At 46.1% G+C, this 24,526-nt stretch overlaps 1 pseudogene; it reads right to left on the reverse strand.

The window, feature by feature from the left end:
* LOC133239095 (guanylate cyclase 2G-like) overlaps window positions 1–24,526 on the reverse strand; it is a 58,465-nt pseudogene that overhangs the window by 29,453 nt on the left and 4,486 nt on the right.

Here is a 24,526-nt window from a genome sequence, read left to right on the forward strand (position 1 = left end):
GTAGTAACAAAACCTGTGGCACCACTGTCCAAAAAGACTACTGCTATAACTGGGGTATCGGGAGAAGAGATGATTAAATCGTTTTGCCAGCCCAGAAAATGTCAGGTGGCAGGGCGCCAAGTGATTCATGAATTCCTCTACATTTCTGAGAGCCCAGTACCCCTGTTGGGAAGAGACTTGCTCTCCAAACTAGGAGCACAAGTGACTTTCTCCCCTGAGGAGAGGCCCACCTTCCAGATGGACACTATGACTTATTTGCTCTCTCTCTCAATTCCACCCCAAGATGAGTGGAGGTTGCATGAGCCTCCAGAGGAAGAACTGGGTGGGCCGGAAGCTCATGAGAGCAAGCTAACTCAATTATTCCCCGAGGTCTGGGCGGAAGACAACCCCTTCTCCCCCCAGGCTGGCTAAACATCAAGCCCCAAAGATAATAGAATTCAAACCAGGCACCATCCCGGTTAGAAAGCGCCAGTACCCACTACCAATAGAGGCCTGGGCCGGCATACTGCCCCACATCAATAGATTGAAACAAGTGGGCATTCTAGTAGAGTGTCAGTCGGCTTGGAATATGCCGATCCTGCCAGTCAAAAAGGAAGGAGGACAGGACTATAGGCCTGTACAAGATCTCAGGCTAGTCAGTCAGGCTACTTGACTTTACACCCCACTGTTCCAAACCCCTATACCTTACTTAGCCTCCTCCCACTGAGGACTAAAGTTTATACTAGCCTAAATCTCAAGGATGCCTTCTTCTGCTTATGCCTCGCCCCAGCATCACAGCCCATCTTTGCCTTTGAATGGGAAGATCCAGTCGGGGGCACCAAACAACAGCTCATCTGGACTCCCCCACAAGGGTTTAAGAACTCCCCAGCCATCTTTGGGAAAGCCTTGGCTTCTGACCTGAACTCATTCCATCTGGAAGAGTATGGATGTTGGCTCCTACAATATGGGGATGACCTGCTGCTGGCTGCCGAGACCAGGGAAAAATGCTAGAAAGGGACAAAAGCTCTGCTCCAGCTGCTGATGGAAGCAGGTTACCGGGTGTCGAAGAAGAAGGCACAGATCTGCAAGGAGGAGGTAAGGTATCTGGGGTTTGTTTTAAAGAAGGACGCAAGGGTCCAGACCCTAGTTGGGTCCTATATACTGAAGGCACTAGCCTGATAAAACAAGGACAACGGCTGTCAGGTTAGCCAAAGCAGAAGGGGCCATCAAGACTGAAAAGGGATGGTGGGAATTGCCAAGTAGCAAATTATTGGTACCAAAGGAGCTGGCACACAATCTGGTAAGCCAAACACACCAAGCGACCCACCTAGGCCATGCTGCCTGCTCACAGGTTAATGCTGCCTCTCGGGTATTCGGACAAAAACCTCTGGGTATTCAGCTGAAAGGCACGCTGCCCTTTGAACACCTGGGAGTGGACTTCACCGAAATGAAACCTCATCAACACTACCGTTACCTGCTGGTCACGGTATGTGCGTTCTCGGGATGGGTAGAAGCTTTTCCTACCTTGACTGAAAGAGCATCAGAAGTAGCCCGGTGCCTGCTTAGGGAAATAGTTCCCAGATTCAGACTTCCTACCAGCATTGGTTCAGACAATGGCCCGGCTTTCGTAGCTGATTTAGTACAACAAGTAAGCAAAACTTTAAACATCAAATGGAAACTGCGCACTGCATATAGGCCCAGAGTTGTGAGATGGTGGAATGAACCAACTGGACACTTAAAGACACTCTCCAAGTGGGTCATAGAGACTGACTGCTCCTGGGTGGACTTGCTTCCCACAGCTCTGCTCAGACTCAGGATGACCCCGAAGTCCCAAGGCTATTCTCCATACGAAATTGTGTATGGGAGGCCCCCTCCCAAAATAAAACAGGTGTCAACAAATTTGCCTCAGGTAATGGGGGATAGGACTTCACAGCAGATGGAACTGGGTAAGGTAATAAATCAGGTAACTAAGTTTGTACAAGAATGGGTGCTGTTCCCCTTTGGGGAACAGATTCATGAGTTTATGCTTGGTGACTAAATATGGATCAAAGATTGGAAACATGATTTGCCAGCCCCTTGGTGAAAGGGCCCTTTGCTGCTGCTGCTGCTGCTAAGTCGCTTCAGTCGTGTCCGACTCTGTGCGACCCCAGAGACGGCAGCCCACCAGGCTCCGCCGTCCCTGGGATTCTCCAGGCAAGAACACTGGAGTGGGTTGCCATTTCCTTCTCCAATGCACGAAAGTGAAAAGTGAAAATGAAGTCGCTCAGTCGTGTCCGACTCCTAGCAACCCCATGGACTGCAGCCTACCAGGCTCCTCGGTCCATGGGATTTTCCAGGCAAGAGTACTGGAGTGGGGTGCCATTGCCTTCTCTGGAAAGGGCCCTTATGTTATTCTAACTACCCCTACTGCAGTTAAAGTTGCAGGTATTGTCCCTTGGATCCATCATACGAGGGTGAAGAGAACATACCACGCAGACCCAAAAAACACTGAATGGACTGCACAGAGGGACCTCGCTGACCCTCGAGAGACTAAGATCATCCTTAAGAAGAAGGAAAAGAAGATCCTGGATGAGCCCCTTCAGGATGAAGCCGCACAATCAACTCCTGCTGCTTGGCCTCATCAACATGATTTTGAATTTAACTTCCATTTCAGCTCAGGACAATGTTTTCATCTCTTGGGCACATTCCTCCGCAGACTTCCAAAACACCTCCAGCTGCTGGATATGTGGGGCTATGCCTCTGTCAGTGATGGATGGACTTCCTTGGTGGGTGTCACCACTCTGCCAAGGAGATTTTAAACCACTCTGCTCTTTTCTGGGATGACAAAAAGGGACTTTCCTCTCTCTTGTCAATCATAACCTCGCCTTGCTGTCTTGGTGTAAGACCTACAGTCAATAGACTCGGGTCATGGGGTTACATTTGATATAAATGCCAATGTAACAAAAGCCTAACCTTCAACAAGCCCCGATAAATCTACCTTATTTACATGCTAGGTGGACAAGATCTGTGTTTCAATGGTATGAGTATATTGCTGCCTTAGGCTTCCCTGGTGGCTCAGATGGTAAAGCATCTGCCTACAATCTGGGAGACCTGGGTTCAAATCCTGGGTCAGGAAGATCTCCTGGAGATGGAAATGGTAACCCACTCTAGTATTCTTGCCTGGAAAATCCCGGGGTCACAAAGAGTCAGAGACGACTGAGCAACTTCACTTTTCACTATAGGGACAACAGATATTATGATTAAAGTAGAGGCCTTGACTAATTTCACAAAACAGGCCCTCCTAGATAGAACAAAAGCCACCCAAGCCTTAAATGAAGAGCAAATCCAAATGAGAAAAGCAGTAATTCATAATAGAATTGCTCTGGACATACTCACAGTTGCTCAATGAGGGACCTGTGCTATGATTAAGGTTGAATGTTGTGTATACATTCTTGACTTATCTGGCAATGTATTGACTGCTTTAGATGACATGAAAAACCAAGTAAAAGCAATATCAAATGAAAATATTCCTTTCTGAACTTTGGTCCTCTCTTGGGTGAAGGGCGATTGATGGAAAACTATATTTATCATTGTTACAGTTGCCTTGATAGTTCTGCTTTGTGGACCCTGAATTTTACAATGTATTATGAACTTTGTAACCCAAAAGTTGATGTCATTCTCCCAAATTGGCGGTCGGAGAGCCAGGGTGCAATATATCCCTATGAATGATGCTCATAATATGAGTTAAGAGCATCAAGAGGGGGAATGAAGGAGGAAACAGACAGAGCTGAACTCCATCTTAGGCCAGGCTGTGAACATTAGGCTACACGCACGGTCACCCTCCCAGTGGATTCTGAACTTTGTGTCAGGTGTCTATAGAAATGGCATACCAATGGAAAACCAGACCCCCGGATAAAAGAGCCTCAGGACTTGTACTTGGACTCTCCGTTGCCTAAAAGAATATGCTAATTATCTCTGTAACAGAACAAAGTGGTAAATTCCATGATGTTTATCGGGATATGACCACAGGCCTGTTGATAAATATCCACTGTTTATCTAGTCTTGTGACACATGAATCATGGGATAACTTTGATCGTATCTCTCTTTTACCTTGTCCAGACTAGTTTCAAGGAATTTGGGGAGATGGGTTTGAGCACATACACTTAGGGTATATAAGGTTTTCACAAAAACTGGTCGGGGTCCTTGGCTAAGAGGAGACTCTGCCTTGGGCCCACTGGTGTAATAAACTGCACTCCACTATCTGCATTGTCCTTCTGAGTGAGTTTGTTTCCCAGAATGCGTAGCTACAACAATACTTCCTCTGGCTCACTTTCTAGCACTTTGCGTTCATTAATTTACTTTATCCTTGCAACAGAATATGAGGCAAATCTATTATTATCCCTGTTTCAGATGGAGAATGAGTCAGGTGGGCCATGACACTGTGGACCAGCATTCTGAAAATGTTCTCTTCACCCTAGGCTCCATCCAGCTGCTCTTTCTAAGCTCAATGATCCGCTCCTACCATTAGAGGGGAAGTAATGTGCCACAGCCACTCAGTGAGTCACTGGCCTAAAAACCCAGAAGAGCAGAGTTTAAATTTCACCCATGTATCCCCTACAACACTCAGGCAGGGTCTTGCCTATAGGAGTCTATCAGCTGATGGATGGATGGGAATGTTGATTCATGGACAGACAGCCTTGTCCTCCTGCCATGTGTCAGGGTGAGTGACTCCCGCACCAGGACCCATTTCCAGGTCATTGGCTTGGTCCCCTCTAGTGGAAAAAGCGGATGCAGTGAGCTTAGGAAGACCAGCTGGATTTTAGCCCAGGGTGAAGAGAGCACCCTCAGAATGGGTCCCCAAGTCATTTTCCACCTGTGAAATGAGGATGATAGTAAATCTACCTTTTTTTTAGATCTTCCTTATATTTTGTTGTGAGAACAAAGTAAGCACTAAATATATTTTAGCTATTATTACTGTTATTGCTCCTCCTCTTCTTTACATCCATCACAACCCTCTTTGCCCAAAGTAAAGATTCATCTACTAGGTTGCTTTCTCAGATATGCATCCTAAGGCCACCTCTTAGATCAACAGCTCTATGGTGACTGTGGCAGTTATTCCCATTTTCTGGAGAAAAGAATCAAGGGTTAGGGATAAGGAAGGGTTATTAGGATCTCCCTCTCCAACTCACTTTATGATCCAGTAATCAGATTTTCTTTGGGATAAAAAAATCTACATTAAAATATAAATACTCCGTTCATATTTAGGTATCCCTTCCAACTTGAGTGTAAAATATTTTACTCTGTTGACATGTATTTGAGATCAGGGAGGGTGAAAAGGATGGAAAATCTGATGGAAGAGGTGGATTTTAGGAGTGGAATTATTTTGTTTGAAGAGATTTAAGGAGGACCAGAATTTTCAAGAAAGATTACAGTTAATCCTAGACACAGAACAACTCAAGAACACTATTTGTTCTTTACATAGGTTTATGTGATACTCACATATGATATGTGAGTATGTCATATGCAAATGAGAGCTTGAATATCCAATCCATTTCATGGCCTGAGTTTCTCAAAACATCCTGAAAAACACAATTATTCCAAACATCACAAGTGACTCACCTGAAGCACAGGGAGCTTCATAGGGTCTGTAGATTTGATCCTAATGCTTTGGATGGTTAAGCAGAAATGATAACACCTGTGGCAGAGAACTCTAAATCTAGTAACCAGAACTCTTCCTGGGAGAAACCATAACCCAATTCAATATTGAGAAAGTTATGCAGTCTTGAGTTTTACAAATACTTCCTTGTTCCTGACATAAAGCTGATGGTCACATACCACTGGGAGGATGGGCCCAGGAACACAGTCCAGAAGTAGCTATGACACCATAGGAGACAAAACCAAACTCAGACAATTTCCACCCAGAACAGAGAAACCAGACATTTGGCAACTGCGGTGCTAATTTAATCCTCTGCAGGCATCCCAGCAAGATAATTCAGATCTTGAAATTAGACTGGAGAATTCCTCTTGGATGAAGGGGCAAAAGCATTGATAAGCTTCTTTATTCAGCGCAGTTCAGTTCAGTCACTCAGTCGTGTCTGACTCTTTGCAACCCCATGAACTGCAGCATGTCAGGCCTCCCTGTCCATCACCAACTCCCGGAGTCCACCCAAACCCACGTCCATTGAGTCGGTGATGCCATCCAACCATCTCATCCTCTGTCATCCCCTTCTCCTCCTGCCCTCAATCTTTCCCAGCATCAGTGTCTTTTCAAATGAGTCAGCTCTTCGCATTAGGTGGCCAAAGTATTAGAGCTTCAGCTTCAACATCAGTCCTTCAAATGAACACCCAGGACTGATCTGCTTTAGGATGGACTGGTTGGATTTCCTTGCAGTCCAAGGGATTCTCAAGAGTCTTCTCCAACACCACACTTCAAAAGCATCAATTCTTCAGTGCTCGGCTTTCTTTACAGTCCAACTCTCATATCCATACATATGGAAAAACCATAGCCTTGACTAGATGGACCTTTGTGGACAAAGTAATGTCTCTGCTTTTTAATATGCTATCTAGGTTGGTCATAACTTTCCTTCCAAGGAGTAAGCGTCTTTTAATTTCATGGCTGCAGTCATCATCTGCAGTGATTTTAGAGCCCCCCAAAATAAAGTCTCCCACTGTTTCCACTGTTTTCCCATCTATTTGCAATGAAGTCATAGGACCAGATGCCATGATCTTAGTTTTCTGAATGTTGAGCTTTAAGCCAGTTTTTTCACTCTCCTCTTTCACTTTCATCAAGAGGCTCTTTAGTTCTTCACTTTCTGCCATAAGGGTGCTGCTAATCAAATGTGAGGTAAGACTGATTCTTTTGCTTACCTTAAGACTTCCTTTTTTTGCAGTATTAGGTGACAATGCAGATGTTCGGTGATTCTGTGCAAACACCAAAGAAGGGAACATGCCTTAATTCACACATCTGAAAATAATGATGGAATAATAGCTTGTGAGTATAGTATGTTTCCTGCCCTAGGGATGATGGTATGTGCTTTACACACTGTCAGCTAGTTTTCACAAAGATCCTGTGAGATAAGAACTATGACTGCTCGAATTTTACAGATTAGGAAACTGATGCTCAAAAGATAAGGTAACGTGTTAAAGACCATACAACTTCTTAGTGGCAGAGCTGGGAGGTAAATCCAGGCAGTCTGCCTCCAGCAAATAAACCAGAAGGATGATTGATGTCTCCCCAGTAATGGGGATTTACTAAACCCACAGGGCTTCCCTGGTGGCTCAGACAGTAAAGAATCTACCTGCAGTGCAGGAGAACCAGGTTTGATCCCTGGGTCAGGCAGATCCCCTGAAGAAGGGAATGGCTACCCACTCCAGTATTCTTGCCTGGAAAATCCCATGGACAGAGGAGCCTGGTGGGCTATAGTCCGTGAGGTCGCAGAGTCAGACATGACTGAGCAACTAACACAACACAACATAAAACCAGGGTGTCCAGAAGTGAACCCTATAAACCTGACTCCCTGCAAGGACTGGGTTCGAGGGAGATAGACACAAAGAATGAAGAGGCAGGATTAAGCCAGGATTAAAGGCAGAAAACAGGCTAGGAGAGCTCCCAGGATTCAGGCGCTGAGTCAGGCGTAAGGGGACTGAGGTCTTTAGACCTCAGTTTGGGCTCTTGGGGTGGTGGTCTTGGGCCAAGTTAAGGAAGCAGATTCCCACCATTGCCCTTTGGGGTGAGGGCCACTCCCACCCGAGGTGGGAATTGGGAGTTGGCAGAGGAGAGGCTGAGGGCAGCAAAGCTTTGTCTCCTTCCAGGGGTGGGGGCCTCACCAGCCAGATTTCCTGCAACACAGGCAGCTTCCTGATCCAGGCTTCTGCTTGGTCACCAACATACCAGATGGCCGCATGTTTGCCCTAGAGCCAGAGATGGAGCAGAATGTTCTTAACCCAGGATTAACCAGAAAACGCTACACTCAGAAGAGCTAGGAAAGGGTGGGGGCAGTGGAGGGAGGGAAAGAAGACTGGGAAAAAACCCACCTAGGAAGCAATCACTGAGCACCTCCCAGCCCAAACCCACCCGTGGGGTAGCACGGTGCTATGTCCAGGATCCGAGCTCACTGCTCGACACGGGAGACCTCGTTTAACAGGCAGCATGGCCCTGCAAGGCAGGTATGATTCGTCCTTTTACAGACAAGATCATCGAGGTTAGGGAACTTGTTCAAGGTTACACATCTGTAGGGAGTACAACCAGAATTTGAACATCTGCATGTAACCACTCTGCCCTCATAAGTACCTGGTAAAGCCCTACGGGGGCATAAAAGAGCTCTTGACCCCGCTGGCTGTCCGTAAAGGAGTTGACATCTCCCAAAATGGTCGCACTAGACGTGGTACTGTTGTTCCCTCTGGACACAGGCATGGCCCTCTGGGGTGGCTGCAAAACAGGACACAGCTCAGTTGCTCTCAGTAGGATGACCAAGTACTAATGAGACTGTGACTTTTATAGATGAGGACGATTAGTGCCAAGGTGAGAAGCAGTTAATAAATGAGAGTCAGGACTCCAACCCTGACCTCTCTGACCTGCAGTGCAAGTGCTGAACTGCTCCACACATCACTGCTGGGTCTGTGCCAATGAGCACAGTGTCGTGGTTAAGACTCTGGGCTCAGGCTACCCCAATTCAAGTTCTGACCCTGGCACTTAAGCTGATGCATGACCTGACGCTGAAGTCATTTTCCTCAATGAGCATGTGAGGATGTGACCTTTCTGCGTCCCGCCCCCAGGGCCTCCCCAACACCTAGAGGATGTATTTTAAGATTTTTTTTTTAATTTATAATTTTTTTTTTTTTAAATTTGGCTGGGCCAGGTCTTAGTTGCGTCATGCAAGATCTTTCATTGTGACATACAGGATCTAGTTCCATGACGAGAGATCAAGCCCAGGTCCCCTACATTGAGAACACAAAGCCTTAATCACCGGACCACCAGGGAAGTCCCTAGAGAATATATCTTAAACAGAGTAACCCTGCTTTTCAAGAAGAGTCTTACTCAGGACCCTAATATAGAATACAATAGACCAATGCAGAGCTGTTTTGGTTGCAGAAGAGGGTGGCTCACAATTCCTCCTCACCACACCTCTACCTCATTCTACCATCCACCCAAAGCCAGACCAGTGAGCCCCAGGATCCCCAGGGACACTTGAAAAATAATTTACAAATGAACCCCAATCTCCTGATCAAGCCTCTTTGACTTGAAAGTGTTAGTCTCTCAGTCATGTTTGACTCTTTGCAACCCAATGGACTGTAGCCTGCCAGGCTCCTCTGTCCATGGAATTCTCCAGGCAAGAATACTGGAGTGGGTTGCCATTACCTTCTCCACTCTTTGACTTAGTACCTGTCAAGCCACCTTTTATTGAAAGTCATAATTCATTTATTCAATAAATAGTACATTTAAGAATACCAATAAAAGGAAACTAATTTTGCAAACTACAATTTTGAAAATAAAGCCAATATAACAGGAATAAAATATACATAACACGAGAAGAATGTCTGATTTTGACTCATTGTGCTTTCTTGATTTTTACGATTAAGCTAAATGTCTTCAGAACAAACCTGTTTTCCTTGGTCTAACTTGAGCACTTTTCTATCAAGTAACTACATTCTGGAACACTTACGCTGTGAGATATTTGAGATTCATATACTTGTTGAAGTGCATAGATTCTAACTCAATAGTTGATCTGCCTGTCTTGTGATTCTCTGAATATCATCAGAAGCATGTATTCCTGAACAAGTACTACCTGAAATTCTAAAATGTTTAATCTTTGACATAAAATTTATTTCAATTGTGGGTTTTCAATCACTTTGAGAATCACTTGAAAGTAAACTTGAAACCCTCCCTGCACCTTCCCGCAGGAACAAAGAGCTCTTATCCAAGTGTAGAAACTCGGCTTCTGTCTTTCTACTCTAAAGAACATTTCTCACTAATCCCTCTGGGAAGGCAAAAAGTACTTCAGAATAATCAATATACCCTGGCAAAAATTACCCTGTCTAATATCAACAACAAAAACAAAAAAAAAAGGGGGGAAGAAAAAAAGACACTTCAAAACTTCAGGCTTAAAGGATGCATCAAATACAGTTAATGCTGTATTTTCTGGAATTCCATAAATGTTATATACGTATCAAAGAAGGCCATGCTTGTTAGATGTGTGTCAAGCCTCGAAGCCCTGAGAAGCCCACACCTCAGTATACCCTGGCACTACCTCTCCTGGTCACCACTAGCAAACCCACCCTCCCCAGATGACACCTCTTCTCTGAAGCCTTCACAGTGCTGCAACGTTCAACCCCGGTGCCACGCCCACAAAGACCTGCGGGGGCCTCTGCCTCACTCTGTAGGCACCTCCCAGAGCACCCGCCTCCCTCAGAAGGCATCCGTTCCCCGTGTACCCTCCACTCTGCTGGCCTGAGGTAGATGGGCAACACATGTGTGTGTTGAATAAATGAATTGTATTGTCTTAATGATCAGTAAGTTAAAGAAGTTAATGTGGTTTTGAAAATAACTAAACGCTCCCCAGGAGACAGCTTTCATATTTGAGCAGGATGTATGGGTTCTTCTACTGCCTGGGGGAACTAGTGGTAGAGAACCTGCCTGCCGATGCAGGAGACGCGGGTTCAATCTCTGGTCAGGAAGATCCCCTGGAGGAAGACATGGCAACCCACTCCAGTATTCTTGCCTGGAGAATCTCATGGACAGGGGAGCCTGGTGCGCTACAGTCTGTGGGCCGCAGAGTTGGACATAACTAAAGTGACTTAGCATGCATGCATACATACAGGTTCTTCTACACACCACAAAACAGAGCTGAAGGGAACTTTAGACACCATCTGATCATATTTTAGTATTCAGAAACTGAGGCCCGGAAATGATATTCCCAGCAAGAAAGTGGTAGGTCTAGAACAAGAACTCAGGGCCCAAGACTCTCCATTAAGCCTTCAATTTATAAGTGAGTCAGCCTGCACCCTCACAGGCTCCTAGCTCAGGACCTTTCCATGGGGCACCAGCAGTGAGCAGGAAAGTGGATGTCTGGGCCAGGCGTGGCCTCACATTGCTCTGGGGCAGAATGGTGATGTCATCATAATTGATTTGCCACCAAATATCTTTATTTTGCCTCTGCAGTTTTCCTCTCTTTATCCTTAAAATCAGACCTATGATGACATCTCCCAGGATGGTAATCAGGAGGGTTAGGGTGAAGATCACAGCAGTCACACCTAAAGGGCAAAGACATAGCATTGCTGAGGCCCGCCTAGGAGCAGAAGTGACCACACTGGGGCCCCAGCCTGGCCCTGCCAAACAGAAGGCTCAACAGCAGCCCAGGCTCGGGTCCAAGTTAAAGCACACAGAGTCTACTCAGATGTGTCTTCTCGGGGAATCCTACTGGGCCCCAAGTGCATGGTCTTCCCACACCCATCTGATTCCCATGGTAACTGCACTCACCTCTTCCTTGTATAGAAACTTCCCTTGTAGAGAAAACCTCTAATACCATAACCACCTTTCATTCAACATATACTATGTCTTCTCTTTACACTTGTTCTCAGTTATGATCCACCTCATTGCAGGCCTGGGCTCCTAACCACCAGGTAACACTCCCTTTTCCAGACTCCATCTCTGTAGAAATGGAATTCCCGAGACTCAACTCTCAGGGGCCCAGTTTTCTCAGGGCAGAGGTTCTCAGTAGGGGAGGCCGGTGACGCTGCCTCCCCAGGGGATATTTGGCAATGTCTGGAGACATTTTGGGTTGTTACAGCCAGAGGCCACTTCTGGCATCAGTGCGTGAAAGCCAGGGACGCTGGTAGGCCTCCTACAAGGCACAGGACAGCCCCTCGCACACAGACATTATCCCATCCTAAACATCAGTGCTGTTGCCACTGCTGAGAAGCCCTGTTGTAATGAATCCTTTTCTGCTCCCTTCTCCAGGCGGCCACTCTGACCTGTAAAAGCCAGCTCAGTTTCACAAAGCTCATTGGAAAATCTACAGCCAGGTCTGTCCTCAAGAAGGGAGCCATGGAGCCAAGAAATAGTGGAGAAATTCCCCGTGGGTGTTAAAAAAAAAAGAAGACGACAATTAAAGGTCAGTGCCAACTTGATTTATTCTACTTGTCTCTACCTTAGGTATAGCTGCTGCTGCTGCTGCTGCGTCACTTCAGTCGTGTCTGACTCTGTGTGACCCCGGAGACGGAATCCCCGTCCCTGGGATTCTCCAGGCAAGAACACTGGAGTTCTTGCTGCATGCAAGAACTTTGCATTTCCTTCTCCGATGCATGAAAGTAAAAAGTGAAAAGGAAAAAGTGAAATGCATGAAAGTGAAAAGTGAAAGGGAAAGTCATGTCCGACTCTTAGTGACCCCATGGACTGCAGCCTACCAGGCTCCTCCGTCCATGGGATTTGCCAGGCAAGAGTACTGGAGTGGGGTGCCATCGCCCAGCTGAAACACACACGTCATTGCAAAAACAGGCCTTGGTCTCTTAACTCAAACATCTGCTGACCCATCTAGTTTCCCCACCTCACCTAGACTCTTGGAACCTAGCCTTTAGGTAGTATAATTCATGAGAGAGCAATATCTTTTTGCTGGGCAGAATAACTGACTCGATCTTTTGATTCAAACCATGTCACTTCTGACTTCAAAGATGATGTGTCAATTCTCCGATGTTGCTGGGGTTTTCTTCCATGTTTGATTTAGACAAATCTTGTTAGAAAGCATCTTCACACTTCACAGACTATAACATCCCCACTGCATGGAGAATGCCTGTTCCTGCAACACTGAGAACCTAGTTGGCCACGGTCGCTTTATTTCTTCAGTCATGTCCAACTCTCTGTGATCCCATGGACTCTAGCCCACCAGGCTCTCTGTCCTTGGGGATTCCCCAGGCAAGAATACTGGAGTAGGTTGGCCCTCCTCAAGGGGATCTTCCCAACCCAGGGATTGAACCCAGGTTTCCTGCATTGCAGGCAGACATTTTACCATCTGAGCCACCAGGGAAGCCCATGAATACTGAAGTGGGTAGCCTATCCCTTCTCCAGGGTACCTTCCTGACCCAGAAATCAAACCAGCATCTCCTCCAATCCATTTGGGAACATTAAAATTCCATTATAAAATGCTTGCTCCTTGGAAAGAAACCTAAGAAAAACCTAGTAAGCATATTAAAAAGCAGAGACATCACTTTGCTGACAAAGGTCCATATATTCAAAGCTGTAGTTTTTCCAATAGTCATGTATTGTGTAAGAGTTGGACCATAAAGAAGGCTGAACACCAAAGAATCAATGCTTTTGAATTGTCATCCTGGAGAAGACTTTTAGTCCCTTGGACAGCAAGGAAATAAAATCAGTCAATCCTAAAGGAAATCAACCCTGAATATTCATTAGATGACTGATGCTGAAGCTGAAGCTCCAAAACCTTGGCCACCTGATACAAAGAATAGACTCTTTGGAAAAAAACCTGATGCTGGGAAAGATTGAGAACAGGAGAGAGAAGGGGGCTGCAGAGGATTAGATGGTTGGATGGCATCACTGACTCAATGGACATGAATTTGAGCAAACTCCAGGAGATAGTAGAGGACAGGGAAACCTGGCATGCTACAGTCCACGGGGTCACAAACAGCTGGACACAACTTAGTGACTGAACAACAACAACAACATTCCATAAGAGAAGGGGAAAGAGAAGTGTCAAATCAAATCTTGATTGTAGGCAGTGGCGGTGGGGGGCAAGCAGAAACTGAATTAAGTTTTAGATTCTCATTTAGTTGCTCATTGATTTGTAGCTGAGAAAACAGAAACAGAGACTATTTCCCCCAGGATTTCTGGGTACTGGGAGCCCAGGATGGCAGACACATCCTGGCATCCCCGTGTCTTGTCTGGATGAGGCAGTTTCACTGACTGTGAACCTAATCCTGTAAGGGCTGCTGTGCTCCAGCAACAACCAGGGCCAGGGCCTCTTCCTGAGACACCAGGCAGTGGGACCTGCCCAGATGCAGCATCACAGGAGGCCTAGGCTGACGTGGAGGTACAGGTAGGGATGCTATAAGTGGAATCTGAAGTGGCTGAGCCATACCCACAGTCAAGGGCAAGATCTCTTTGAAGGCCCAAAGTCAATCTTTATGAGTTCAGTCAGTTCAGTTCAGTTCAGTCACTCAGTCGTGTCCAACTGTTTGCAACCCCATGAACCGCAGCACGCCAGACCTCCCTGTCCATCACCAACTCCCGGAACTTACCCAAACTCATGTCCATTGAGTTGGTGATGCCATCCAACCATCTCATCCTCTGTTGTCCCCTTCTCCTCCTGCCTTCAATCTTTCCCAGCATCAGGGTCTTTTCAAATGAATCAGCTCTTCACATCAGGTGGCCAACGTATTGGAGTTTCAGCTTCAACATCAGTCCTTCCAATGAACACGCAGGACTGATCTTCTTTAGGATGGACTGGTTGGATCTTCTTGCAGTCCAAGGGACTCTCAAGAGTCTTCTCCAACACCACAGTTCCAAAGCATCAATTCTTCAGTGCTCAGCTTTCTTTATAGTCCAACTCTCACATCCATACATGACCACTGGAAAAACCATAGTGTTGACTATACGGACCATTGTTTCCAAAGTAATGTCTCTGCTTTTTAATATGCTGTCTAGGTTGGTCATAACTTTCCTTCCAAGGAGTAAGTGTCTTTTAATTTCATGGCTACAGTCACCATCTGCAATGATTTTGGAGCTCAAAAAAATAAAGTCTCTCACTGCTTCCACTGTTTCCCCATCTATTTGCTGTGAAGTGATGGGACCAGGTGCCATGGTCTTAGTTTTCTGAATGTTGAGTTTTAAGCCAACTTTTTCACTCTCCTCTTTCACTTTCATCAAGAGGCTTTTGAGTTCCTCTTCACTTTCTGCCATAAGGGTGGTGTCGTCTGCATGTCTGAGGTTATTGGTATTTCTCCCAGCAATCTTGATTCCAGCTTGTGCTTCTTCCAGCCCAGGGTTTCTCATGATGTACTGTGCATATAAGTTAAATAAGCAGGGTGACAATATACAGCCTTGACATACTCCTTTTCCTGTTTGGAATCAGTCTGTTGTTCCATGTCCAGTCCTAACTGTTGCTTCCCAACCTGTACACAAATTTCTCAAGAGGCAGGTCAGGTGGTCTGGTATTCCTGTCTCTTTCAGAATTTTCCACAGTTTGGGGTGATCCACACAGTCAAAGGCTTTAGCATAGTCAATAAAGCAGGAGTAGATGTTTTTCTGGAACTTTCTTGCTTTTTCGATGATCCAGCGGATGTTGGCAATTTGATCTCTGGTTCCTCTAAGTCTTCTGGTTCCTTTTCTAAATCCAGCTTGAACATCTGGAAGTTCATGGTTCACATATTGCTGAAGCCTGGCTTGGAGAATGTTGAGCATTACTTTACTAGCGTGTGAGATGAGTACAATTGTGCAGTAGTTTGAACATTCTTTGGCATTGCCTTTCTTTGGGATTGGAATGAAAATTGACTTTTTCCAGTCCTGGGGCCACTGCTGAGTTTTCCAAATTTGCTGGCATCTATTTCTCACTTCCACTGTATAATCATAAGGGGTTTGGTTTAGGTCATACCTGAAAGGTCTAGTGGTTTTCCCTACTTTCTTCAATTTAAGTCTGAATTTAGCAATAAGCAGTTCATGATCTGAGCCACAGTTAGCTCCTGGTCTTGTTTTTGCTGACTGCATAGAACTTCTCCATGACTTATGAGTTCAGAGAGCACCAACTTAATTATAGGAGCTAGATTCCCCAACTGACCTCCCAACAGGAACCCCAACCCTCTGTCTCCTCCCAGGCCTCTTTCCGTAGCATGAACTAAACTTGGGAAAGTCCTGCCATACCTGATGACTTCCTGACTGCTGTCATATTGAAAAAAAGGCATAAAGAGGCAGTCGTCTCGGGATTTTTGTAGGGCATAGACTGAGTAATCCATGCGCCTTTCTCCCTGGGAGTCCACAAACATGGGGCTGGTGATTACTGAAAAGAAAAGCATTTACACACAGTAAAGGGGACAGAGAGAGGAACTTGGAGCTCAAAATGCCAGCCTGCCGACTCATATCAGAGGAATGCCCTCCCCACATTCTCCACGCTGCCAGGCCCTGGGGCAAGAGTTTGCAAGCTTCACCCTCAGCCTTCCTTTCTGGTTTTGGTTTGTGCTCAGGCTTGGTGCTCCAGAGAAGGCAATGGCAACCCACTCCAGTACTCTTGCCTGGAAAATCCCATGGACGGAGCAGCCTGGTAGGCTGCAGTCCATGGGGTCGCTAAGAGTCGGACATGACTGAGCGACTTCACTTTCACTTTTCACTTTCAAGCATTGGAGAAGGAAATGGCAACCCACTCCAGTGTTCTTGCCTGAGAATCCCAGGGACGGCGGAGCCTGGTGGGCTGCTGTCTATGGGGTCGCACAGAGTCAGACACGACTGAAGTGAATTAGCAGCAACAGCAAGCTTGCTGCTCAGACCAGGCCCAGGGGCATTCCTTGTTGTTGCTTAGTACATGCCAAGCCCCACACACAAAGGCTACGTTAGCAATCCCGTAGGAGTAAAATATAGCAGTTTCACACTCCAAACTAGGACCTGGGGTCTGACCTAGGACTTACTGAAGATGTGTTCCCACCCAAGACAAGACACAACACTAACATTCATCAGCTCCTGCAATGCACCCAGCGCTGCAGGTTCTCGTGATTTCACTCGACTAACCCTAGAGAAGGTAAGGCAACCCACTCCAGTATTCTTGCCTGGAGAATCCCATGGACAGAGGAGCCTGGCAAGCTACAGTCCATAGGGTCGCAAAGAGTCAGACATGACTGAGTAACTAACACTTTCACTTCACTTTCAGTCATGGTGGACCCCGCAGAGGAGGCACCACCATCCACTCCTAAAAAGCAGGGGTTAAAGGCACAGACTCCCTGGAGTTTGCAGAGCCAGGAAGACGCAGGCCTGTTGGACCCCAGGTGTGTGGTCTTCCACACCTCTCGCTGCTTTGCTGTGCCCACTTGCTGGTGTCCTCAATGCTCGGGCTTGAACACTGCTCCCTCCCAAGGTCTGCACAGGAGAAGGGCTGCAGCAAGGGCAATAACCAGGGTTGAACCAGGAAATAAATGGATCTGACAGAGAATTAAACTGAGATCAGGAAGACAGACTCCTCCCACTTCCTCCTTCCTTTTTAAGTAAATGCTTCAGGGTCAGGAAGAAAAGAGGGGAAGCAAGTTAATATTTCCACTTGGAAAAGATGTGGATGGGATCCTTGTGAACTGAATCTATGAGTATCCCAAAGATCAGGGCTTGGCTGTCCTTTTGAAATGTCATGTGAAGTATAAATCTTAATTTATTAAGGGAACGATAAGCCAAAGGAAAGATAAATGCTGCCTTTAACGGGCACATGGATGCGTGCGTGCTAAGTCACTTCAGTTGTGTCTGACTCTTTGTGACTCTAAGGACTGTAGCCCACTGGGCTCCTCTGTCCATGGATTCTCCAGGAAAGAATACTGAAGTGGATTGCTGTGCCCTCCTCCGGGGGATCTTCCTGACCCAGTGCTCGAACCTGAGTCTCCTGAGGCTCCTGCAGTGCAGCAGATTCTTTTGCTGTTGAACGAGTGCATACTTCAGAGTGTCTGAAGAACTGTGGACGGAGGTTCATGCCATTGTACAGGAGGCAGTGATCAAGACCATCCCCAAGAAAAAGAAATGCAAAAAGGCAAAGTGGTTGTCTGAGGAGGCCTTACAAATAGCTGAGAAAAGAAGAGAAGCTAAAGGCAAAGGAGAAAAGGGAAGATATACCCATTTGAATGCAGAGTTCCAAAGAAAAGCAAGGAGAGATAAGAAAGCCTTCCTCAGTGATCAATGCAAAGAAATAGAGGAAAACAACAGAATGGGAAAGACTAGAGATCTCTTCAAAAAAATTAGAGATACCAAGGGAACACTTCATGCAAAGATAAGCATAATAAAGGACAGAAATAGTAGGGACCTAACAGAAGCAGAAGATATTAAGAAGAGGAAGCAAGAATACACAGAAGAACTATACAAAAAAGATCTTCGTGACCCAGATAATCATGATGGTGTGATCACTCACCTAGAGCCAGACATCCTGGAATGTGAAGTCAAGTGGCCTTAGGAAGCATCACTACAAACCAAGCTAGTGGAGGTGATTGGATTCCATCTGAGCTATTTCAAATCCTCAAAGATGATGCTGTGAAAGTGCTGCACCCAATATGCCAGCAAATTTGGAAAACTCAGAATTGGCCCCAGGACTGGAAAAGCCAATTTTCATTCCAATCCCAAAGAAAGGCAATGCCAAAGAATGTTCAAACTACTGCACAATTGCACTCATCTCACCTAATAGCAAAGTAATGCTCAACATTCTCCAAGCCAGGCTTCAAGAGTACCTGAACCGGAAACTTCCAGATCTTCAAGCTGGATTTAGAAAAGGCAGAGGAATCAGAGATCGAATTGCCAACATCCGTCGGATCATCAAAAAAGCAAAAGGGTTCCAGAAAAACATCTACTCCCGCTTTATTGACTATGCCAAAGCCTTTGACTGTGTGGATCACGATAAACCGTGGAAAATTCTGAAAGAGATGGGACTACTAGACCACCTGACCTGCCACCTGAGGAACCTGTATGCAGGTCAAGAAGCAACAGTTAGAACTGGGCATGGAGCAACAGATTGGTTCCAAATTGGGAAAGGAGTATGTCAAGGCTGTATATTATCACCCTGCTTATTTAACTTATATGCAGAGTACATCATGCAAAATACTAGGCTGGATGAAGTACAAGCTGGAATCAAGATTGCTGGGAGAAATATCAATAACCTTGGATATGCAGATGACACCATCCTTATGGCAGAAAGCAAAAAAAAAAAAAAAAATGTTGGCTTAAAACTCAACATTCAGCAAACTAAGATCATGGCATCTGGTCCCATCACTTCATGGCAAATAAGATGGGGAAACAATGGAAACAGTAACAGACTTCATTTTTGCGGGCTCCAAAATCACTGCAAATGGTGACTGCAGCCATGAAATTAAAAGATGTTTGCTCCTTGGAAGAAAAGCTATGACCAACCTATACAGCATATTAAAAAGCAGAGATATTACTTTGCCAACAAAGGTCCGTCTAGTCAAAGCTATGGTTTTTCCAGTAGTCATGTATGGATGTGAGAGTTGGACTATAAAGAAAGCTGAGCACAGAAGAATTGATGCTTTTGAAGTGTGGCGTTGGAGAAGACTCTTGAGAGTCCCTTGGACTGCTAGGAGATCCAACCAGTCCATCCAAAGGAAATCAGTCCTGAATATTCATTGGAAGGACTGATGCTGAAGCTGAAGCTCCAATCCTTTGGCCACCTGATGCAAAGAACTGACCCCTTGGAAAAGACCCTGATGCTGGTAAAGACTGAAGGCAGGAAGAGAGGGGATAACAGAGGATGAAGTGGTTGGATGGCATCACTGACTGTATGGCCATGAGTCTAAGCAAGCTCTGGGAGTGGTGATGAACAGGGAAGCCTGGCATGCTGCAGTCCATGGGGTCACAAAGAGTCGGACATGACTGAGTGACTGAACTGAACTGAACTAAAGTGAGTGCATACCATGTACCAAGCACTTGATATGTTTTAGTTTAGTTTCCTAACCAGGGATTGAGCCCCATGCATTGGAAGCGTATAGTCTTAACCACACAATTGCTGGAGAAGTCCCTCACATGGTATATTTTAATTACTTCTCAGTATTACACAATGATAGAAAATATGAACCCTGAGAAAACAAATAAAGTAAACAGACCTTATTTTGAAATCTAACTCCTCCATCCCACAACTTTGTGACCCTGGGCCAGTAGGTAACATTTTTACCCTGGGCTTTCATGCCTGTGTAGTGTGTTATAGGCGGTAATAGCACTACCTCATGTTTGGTGTGAATATTAAATGAAATAGAGCACAGCTCTTGGCACCCAGCTTGGTATAAAGTAAGCCCTCAATAGATGCTGATTATTATTATTAGAGATGGCAGCAGGTATTATCTCTGTCTTACAAAATAGAAAGCTGGAGTACAGCAAGACGACCTCCACTGGCCAGCTCCCAGGGTGATTTCGACACAGTTTGCCCATCCTCTCACCTGCAAGGAAAGTGACAATGGGATCGGCTCCATCCTTAGAGGCTGAGGTCCTGAGCAGGCAGGCACAGCAGCAGAGAAGATACAACTTGGGGAGCCTCAAGGGGGGATCCCAAGAGGTAGGTCCCACCCTCTTGAGTTTTATTCTTTTTTTTTAACTTATTTTGTATTGCGCTATAGAAAATTAATGGGCTTTCCTGGTGGTTCAGTGGTTAAAAAAAAAAAAAAAGATCCGTCTGCAATACAGGAGCCACAGGAGACTTGGGTTGGATCCCTGGATTGAGACGATCCCCTGGAGGAGGGCATGGCCGTCCATTCCAGGATTCCTTCCTGCCAGAGGAGCCTGGCAGGCTACAGCCCATGGAGTCGCAAAGAGTCAGACATGACTGAAGTGACTTAGTGCATACACACAGGCAATTAACAAACAATGCTCTGATAGTTTCAGCTGAACAGTCAGTGAAGGGGACCCAGTCAGATATATACATGTATCCATTCTCCCCCACACTTCCCTCCCTTGAGTTTTATTCTCAATGGATTGAGTTTGAAAGGAGCTGTGGGAGGGACTTTTCAGGGGGGAAAGCTATTCTAGAGGAACCCCCTGGAGCAGCCCCTGGACAGAGCAAGAATAGCAGACTGTGGCCACTGGAGACTGAACCTCAACCACCTCTCCTGGAAGGCTGGAATCTCCACGAGAAAGAATTCTGTAATCACAAGCCCAACAAACTCCAAGCCCCACGGACAGAGAAGCTGGACCGAGTCGGGAAAACCCACCACAGTCAAGTCACTTACCCTGCAACATGGTCCAGTTGGAGCCTTTCAGACTCCCAGATCACTAGCTGGCCTCCCATCCAGGAAAACGCTCCCGGCTGTTACCACTTCCATCAGGATCTCAGCATACAGAAGGACTGCACCATGAGGGTAGGCAGCATAACGCTCACCTTAGATGGAGGAAGCAAAGGCAGCATTGAGAAGGGCTGGGGGCTTCCTCCATCACAGTCTGGGCTCAGTTAGAAGCACTTTTTTCCGTCCTCTTAACAGTGTGACATAGCACGCTGGAACATGGTGACATAGAACCTAGCAAAGGTTCTGCATCATTCCGACCCAGAAGGGAGGGCCCTCCACGTGTCCTGGCCTCTGCCGGTATACCCGGGGATCACAGCTGCACTTTTCCTCTTTAGGTCTTGTTTTCTCTAGCAGGTTGCATCATCCTTCAGGTGGGGAACAGTGTTGTCAGCCATGGGCAGGAGGGGATAGGGTTTAATCGAGAGGGTTGGAGCCAGGAGCCAGGCTGGTCCTGGTACTGACTGTGAGACTTGGGTAAGTTCCAGAACCTCTCTGAATCTCGGCCCATTCATTTATAAAATAGGCAGAAGGCTGTTGTGGTGAGTATAAAGACAGTTAAATGAGGCAGAATAGGTATGGTATCTATTGTATTAAGTGGCACATATTTGGTCTTCACTTAGTCAACAAAAATGCAAGTGCCTACTAGGTGCGAGGCCCTGTTCTCACCATAGAACCTGGTATGGAGCTGACACTTAGTCAATGACACCCCAAATATTCATTGATCATCTTTTCTTGTGTGTTGGGGTCCACACTCGGCTGCCTCACTCCGCACGGAATCCCTGTCATCAGTAGCTTTCTCACCAGCTTCAGGCTCAGCTTGGCCCCACACTGGAAAGAGCTCGACTCTGGCCAATTGTCTGGCTAACCAGACACGTTGCCCCATTATCCCACTCAGCCTGGAATTGCCACTGGCTGATGGCTGCCTTCTCCCTGTTCCAGACCATCTGCCGGCCTCGACCTGCCCTAGCTCCACAGTTCTGAACACTCCATTCTGGCTCCCGGTCCCGGCATCCTGCCGGGAAAAGAAACCGTTGAGGTCTGAGTGCCCACCGGTATGTGTTCAGCCACTTCCGTGTACTATGTCTTCAGACTCTCCAAACTACAGACTGGAAGCTGATGTCACTACCAGTCACGTTTTTGGAAGACACTCAGGTGCGGGGAGGTTAAACAATTCCCCTCAAAGTCTCATAGTTAGTGAAAAGCAGAGCGAGGATGGAAGCCCACGACTCTGACGCCCAAGCCACACGACCTCTCAATTAATAACCTCTGCCCTTCTCGTGAACCTGGGTGCAGATTTCACAACTCATCCGGCCACTGTTTATTTGGGGCTGAGGAAGATGAAGAGAGAGAGAGAGAGAGAGAGAGAGTGTGTGTGTGTGTGTGTGTGTGTGTGTGTGTGAGGAGCCTGGGGAGTCGGGGGAGAAGAGAAGGAATAAGAGCGGAAGTGTGAAAGCCAGACACAGATATCCTCGAGGAAGGGGGGACGGACGTGTACAGGAGGACCCCGTCAGACCTGCTGTGCCGTGTGGATGGGGCTGTGGAACGGTCGCCCCCGCAGCCTTCGGTAGACCTGCTCTCGGAAGCCTTCACCACTAGGGCCTTCTCGGGCAGAGCTGAGGGCTCTGAGAAACACTGACTCGTAGACTGCAGGAAAGTGTGTCACCTTCTGATTTGTCAATACCTCCTTCCAAAAGCTGTCCTGAAAAATAATGAAATAAATGAGCTGTTCTCAGGAAACACCCTGAACAACAGTCAGGGTCAATTGTGAATGTCTATTCTAATCCTTGGAAACACTTTTGGCAGTCTGAAATACTTCATGATGATGGCTCTGGAAGACCTGCTATGCGAAGTCTATGTCTTCTAGTAAGCACTGAAGCAATGAGAAAAAAAAAAAAATCAATCAATAAGAAAGCTTACAATAAGAGCAGCTAAGATGCAAGAAGCTCACCTTTAAGCAATGGATGGCAAAAACTTGAAAAACTTACACTGGCTGATTCTCAAATTTCTGCTTATAGCATAGCTTAAGTGATTGGTTAATATCATTATTACATACATTATTACAATTATGACAGTAATACCAGCTCACTGTGTGTACATACGTGAAAAACGGTGAGATCTTCTCCAGTTTCCCTATTACTCCCTCATCTCCTCTGAGAGGTTTCCAATGTTCTAGACACGGACAGAGGTCTGTGTGAGCATATGTACATTCTACACAAATAGTATCATGCTATAATGGTGTTCTGCAGCTTGATTTTTGTCAACTTCAGCTTATACTGAGAACACTTTTTGCTGTTTCATTGCTAAGTCGTGTCCAACTCTCTGTGACCCCTCGGACTGCTACACACCAGACTTCCCTGTCCTTCACTATCTCCCGGAGTTTGTAAACACTTTTAGGAAGTGGATTTGCGCTATTCTTTTTTTAAAACATCGTGAATTCACTTGTATGGATGCCGTGAGGTCTACTTTTAGGCCCAAATTCTTTCTGCACTTCCAACCAGTTGGAATTGGATCATCAAGGTTTGGGGAGAAAGTGACAAGGGGGTTGGATGGGCTTCCCTGCTGACGCTGAGATTTAGTGCACCGTCTTCCCCTCACGTGTCTGAAGGCAGATGAAGGAGAGGAGGAAAAATGAAGGAGAAAAGGTGGACAGCAGTGAAAAGGGAAGGGAGGAGGAGGTTCTGAAAATCTTGGCTTACAATTAGAATTCCAACTGGCTGCCCAATGAAACCCGAGACACTTTGGTAATCTGAAATATTCATGATGAAAAGATGAAAGAAACCTGGAACGTTATTATGCATCTTCCGCTACTTGCTTTCTCCCCATTTCAATTTCTTCATTTCAGTTCAGTCGTTCAGTCATGTCCAACTCTTTGCAACCCCAGTTTCTTATGATCATATAAAACAAGTTCATTTTACAAAGATAAAACTGCTGGGAAAATTACACAGCGTGTCCTTGGCTAAATGCAAGAAGCTTTTTCTTAGAAGCCTGTGGGTGCACGTATGGTGGTTAAATGTACTGAGACCAGCCCACCTAGTTTGACTACTCAGTCTTCCTCATGCACTAGCTGTGTGGCCTTGGGCAAATAAATTTGCTTCTCAGGACCTCAGTTTTCTTATCTTTCCATAGGATGATGTGAGCTAGTTTTAGTTTATCAGGCACTCACAGTGGGGCCTGGCAGTTAGCACACACTCCACAAAGCAGAGCTGTTGGGCCCAAGGGCTCAGTCCCAGAGTTCAGAAGACCAGCTCTGTCACTTGGGAGCTCCACGATCTTCGATAAGTTTCCTTATTTCTCTAAGCCTCAGTTTTTTTCATCTCTGAGTTGCAATGCTAATAATCTCTATATTACAAGGCTGTTGAAAATATCAAATGCAATGGTGCATGTAAATAATGGATGGACTATCCATCTGCCTCAGGGGCTGTTGGGAAAATCTAGCCCTGGTGCAGATATAATGCAGAACTTGGTATTCATGGTGGGATTCGTGGTACATGTCAGCTGTCCCTATTGTTACCAAAAGAACCAAACCACCTACAAATTGCCTCATTGGACCAGCATGTTGGTTTTTCCAGGACTTATTGGGGCTCAAACAGAGGTGGCTATGGGA

The sequence above is a fragment of the Bos javanicus genome, chromosome 26 (genome assembly GCF_032452875.1).
Source record: "Bos javanicus breed banteng chromosome 26, ARS-OSU_banteng_1.0, whole genome shotgun sequence".
NCBI classification, from domain to species: Eukaryota; Metazoa; Chordata; class Mammalia; order Artiodactyla; family Bovidae; genus Bos; species Bos javanicus.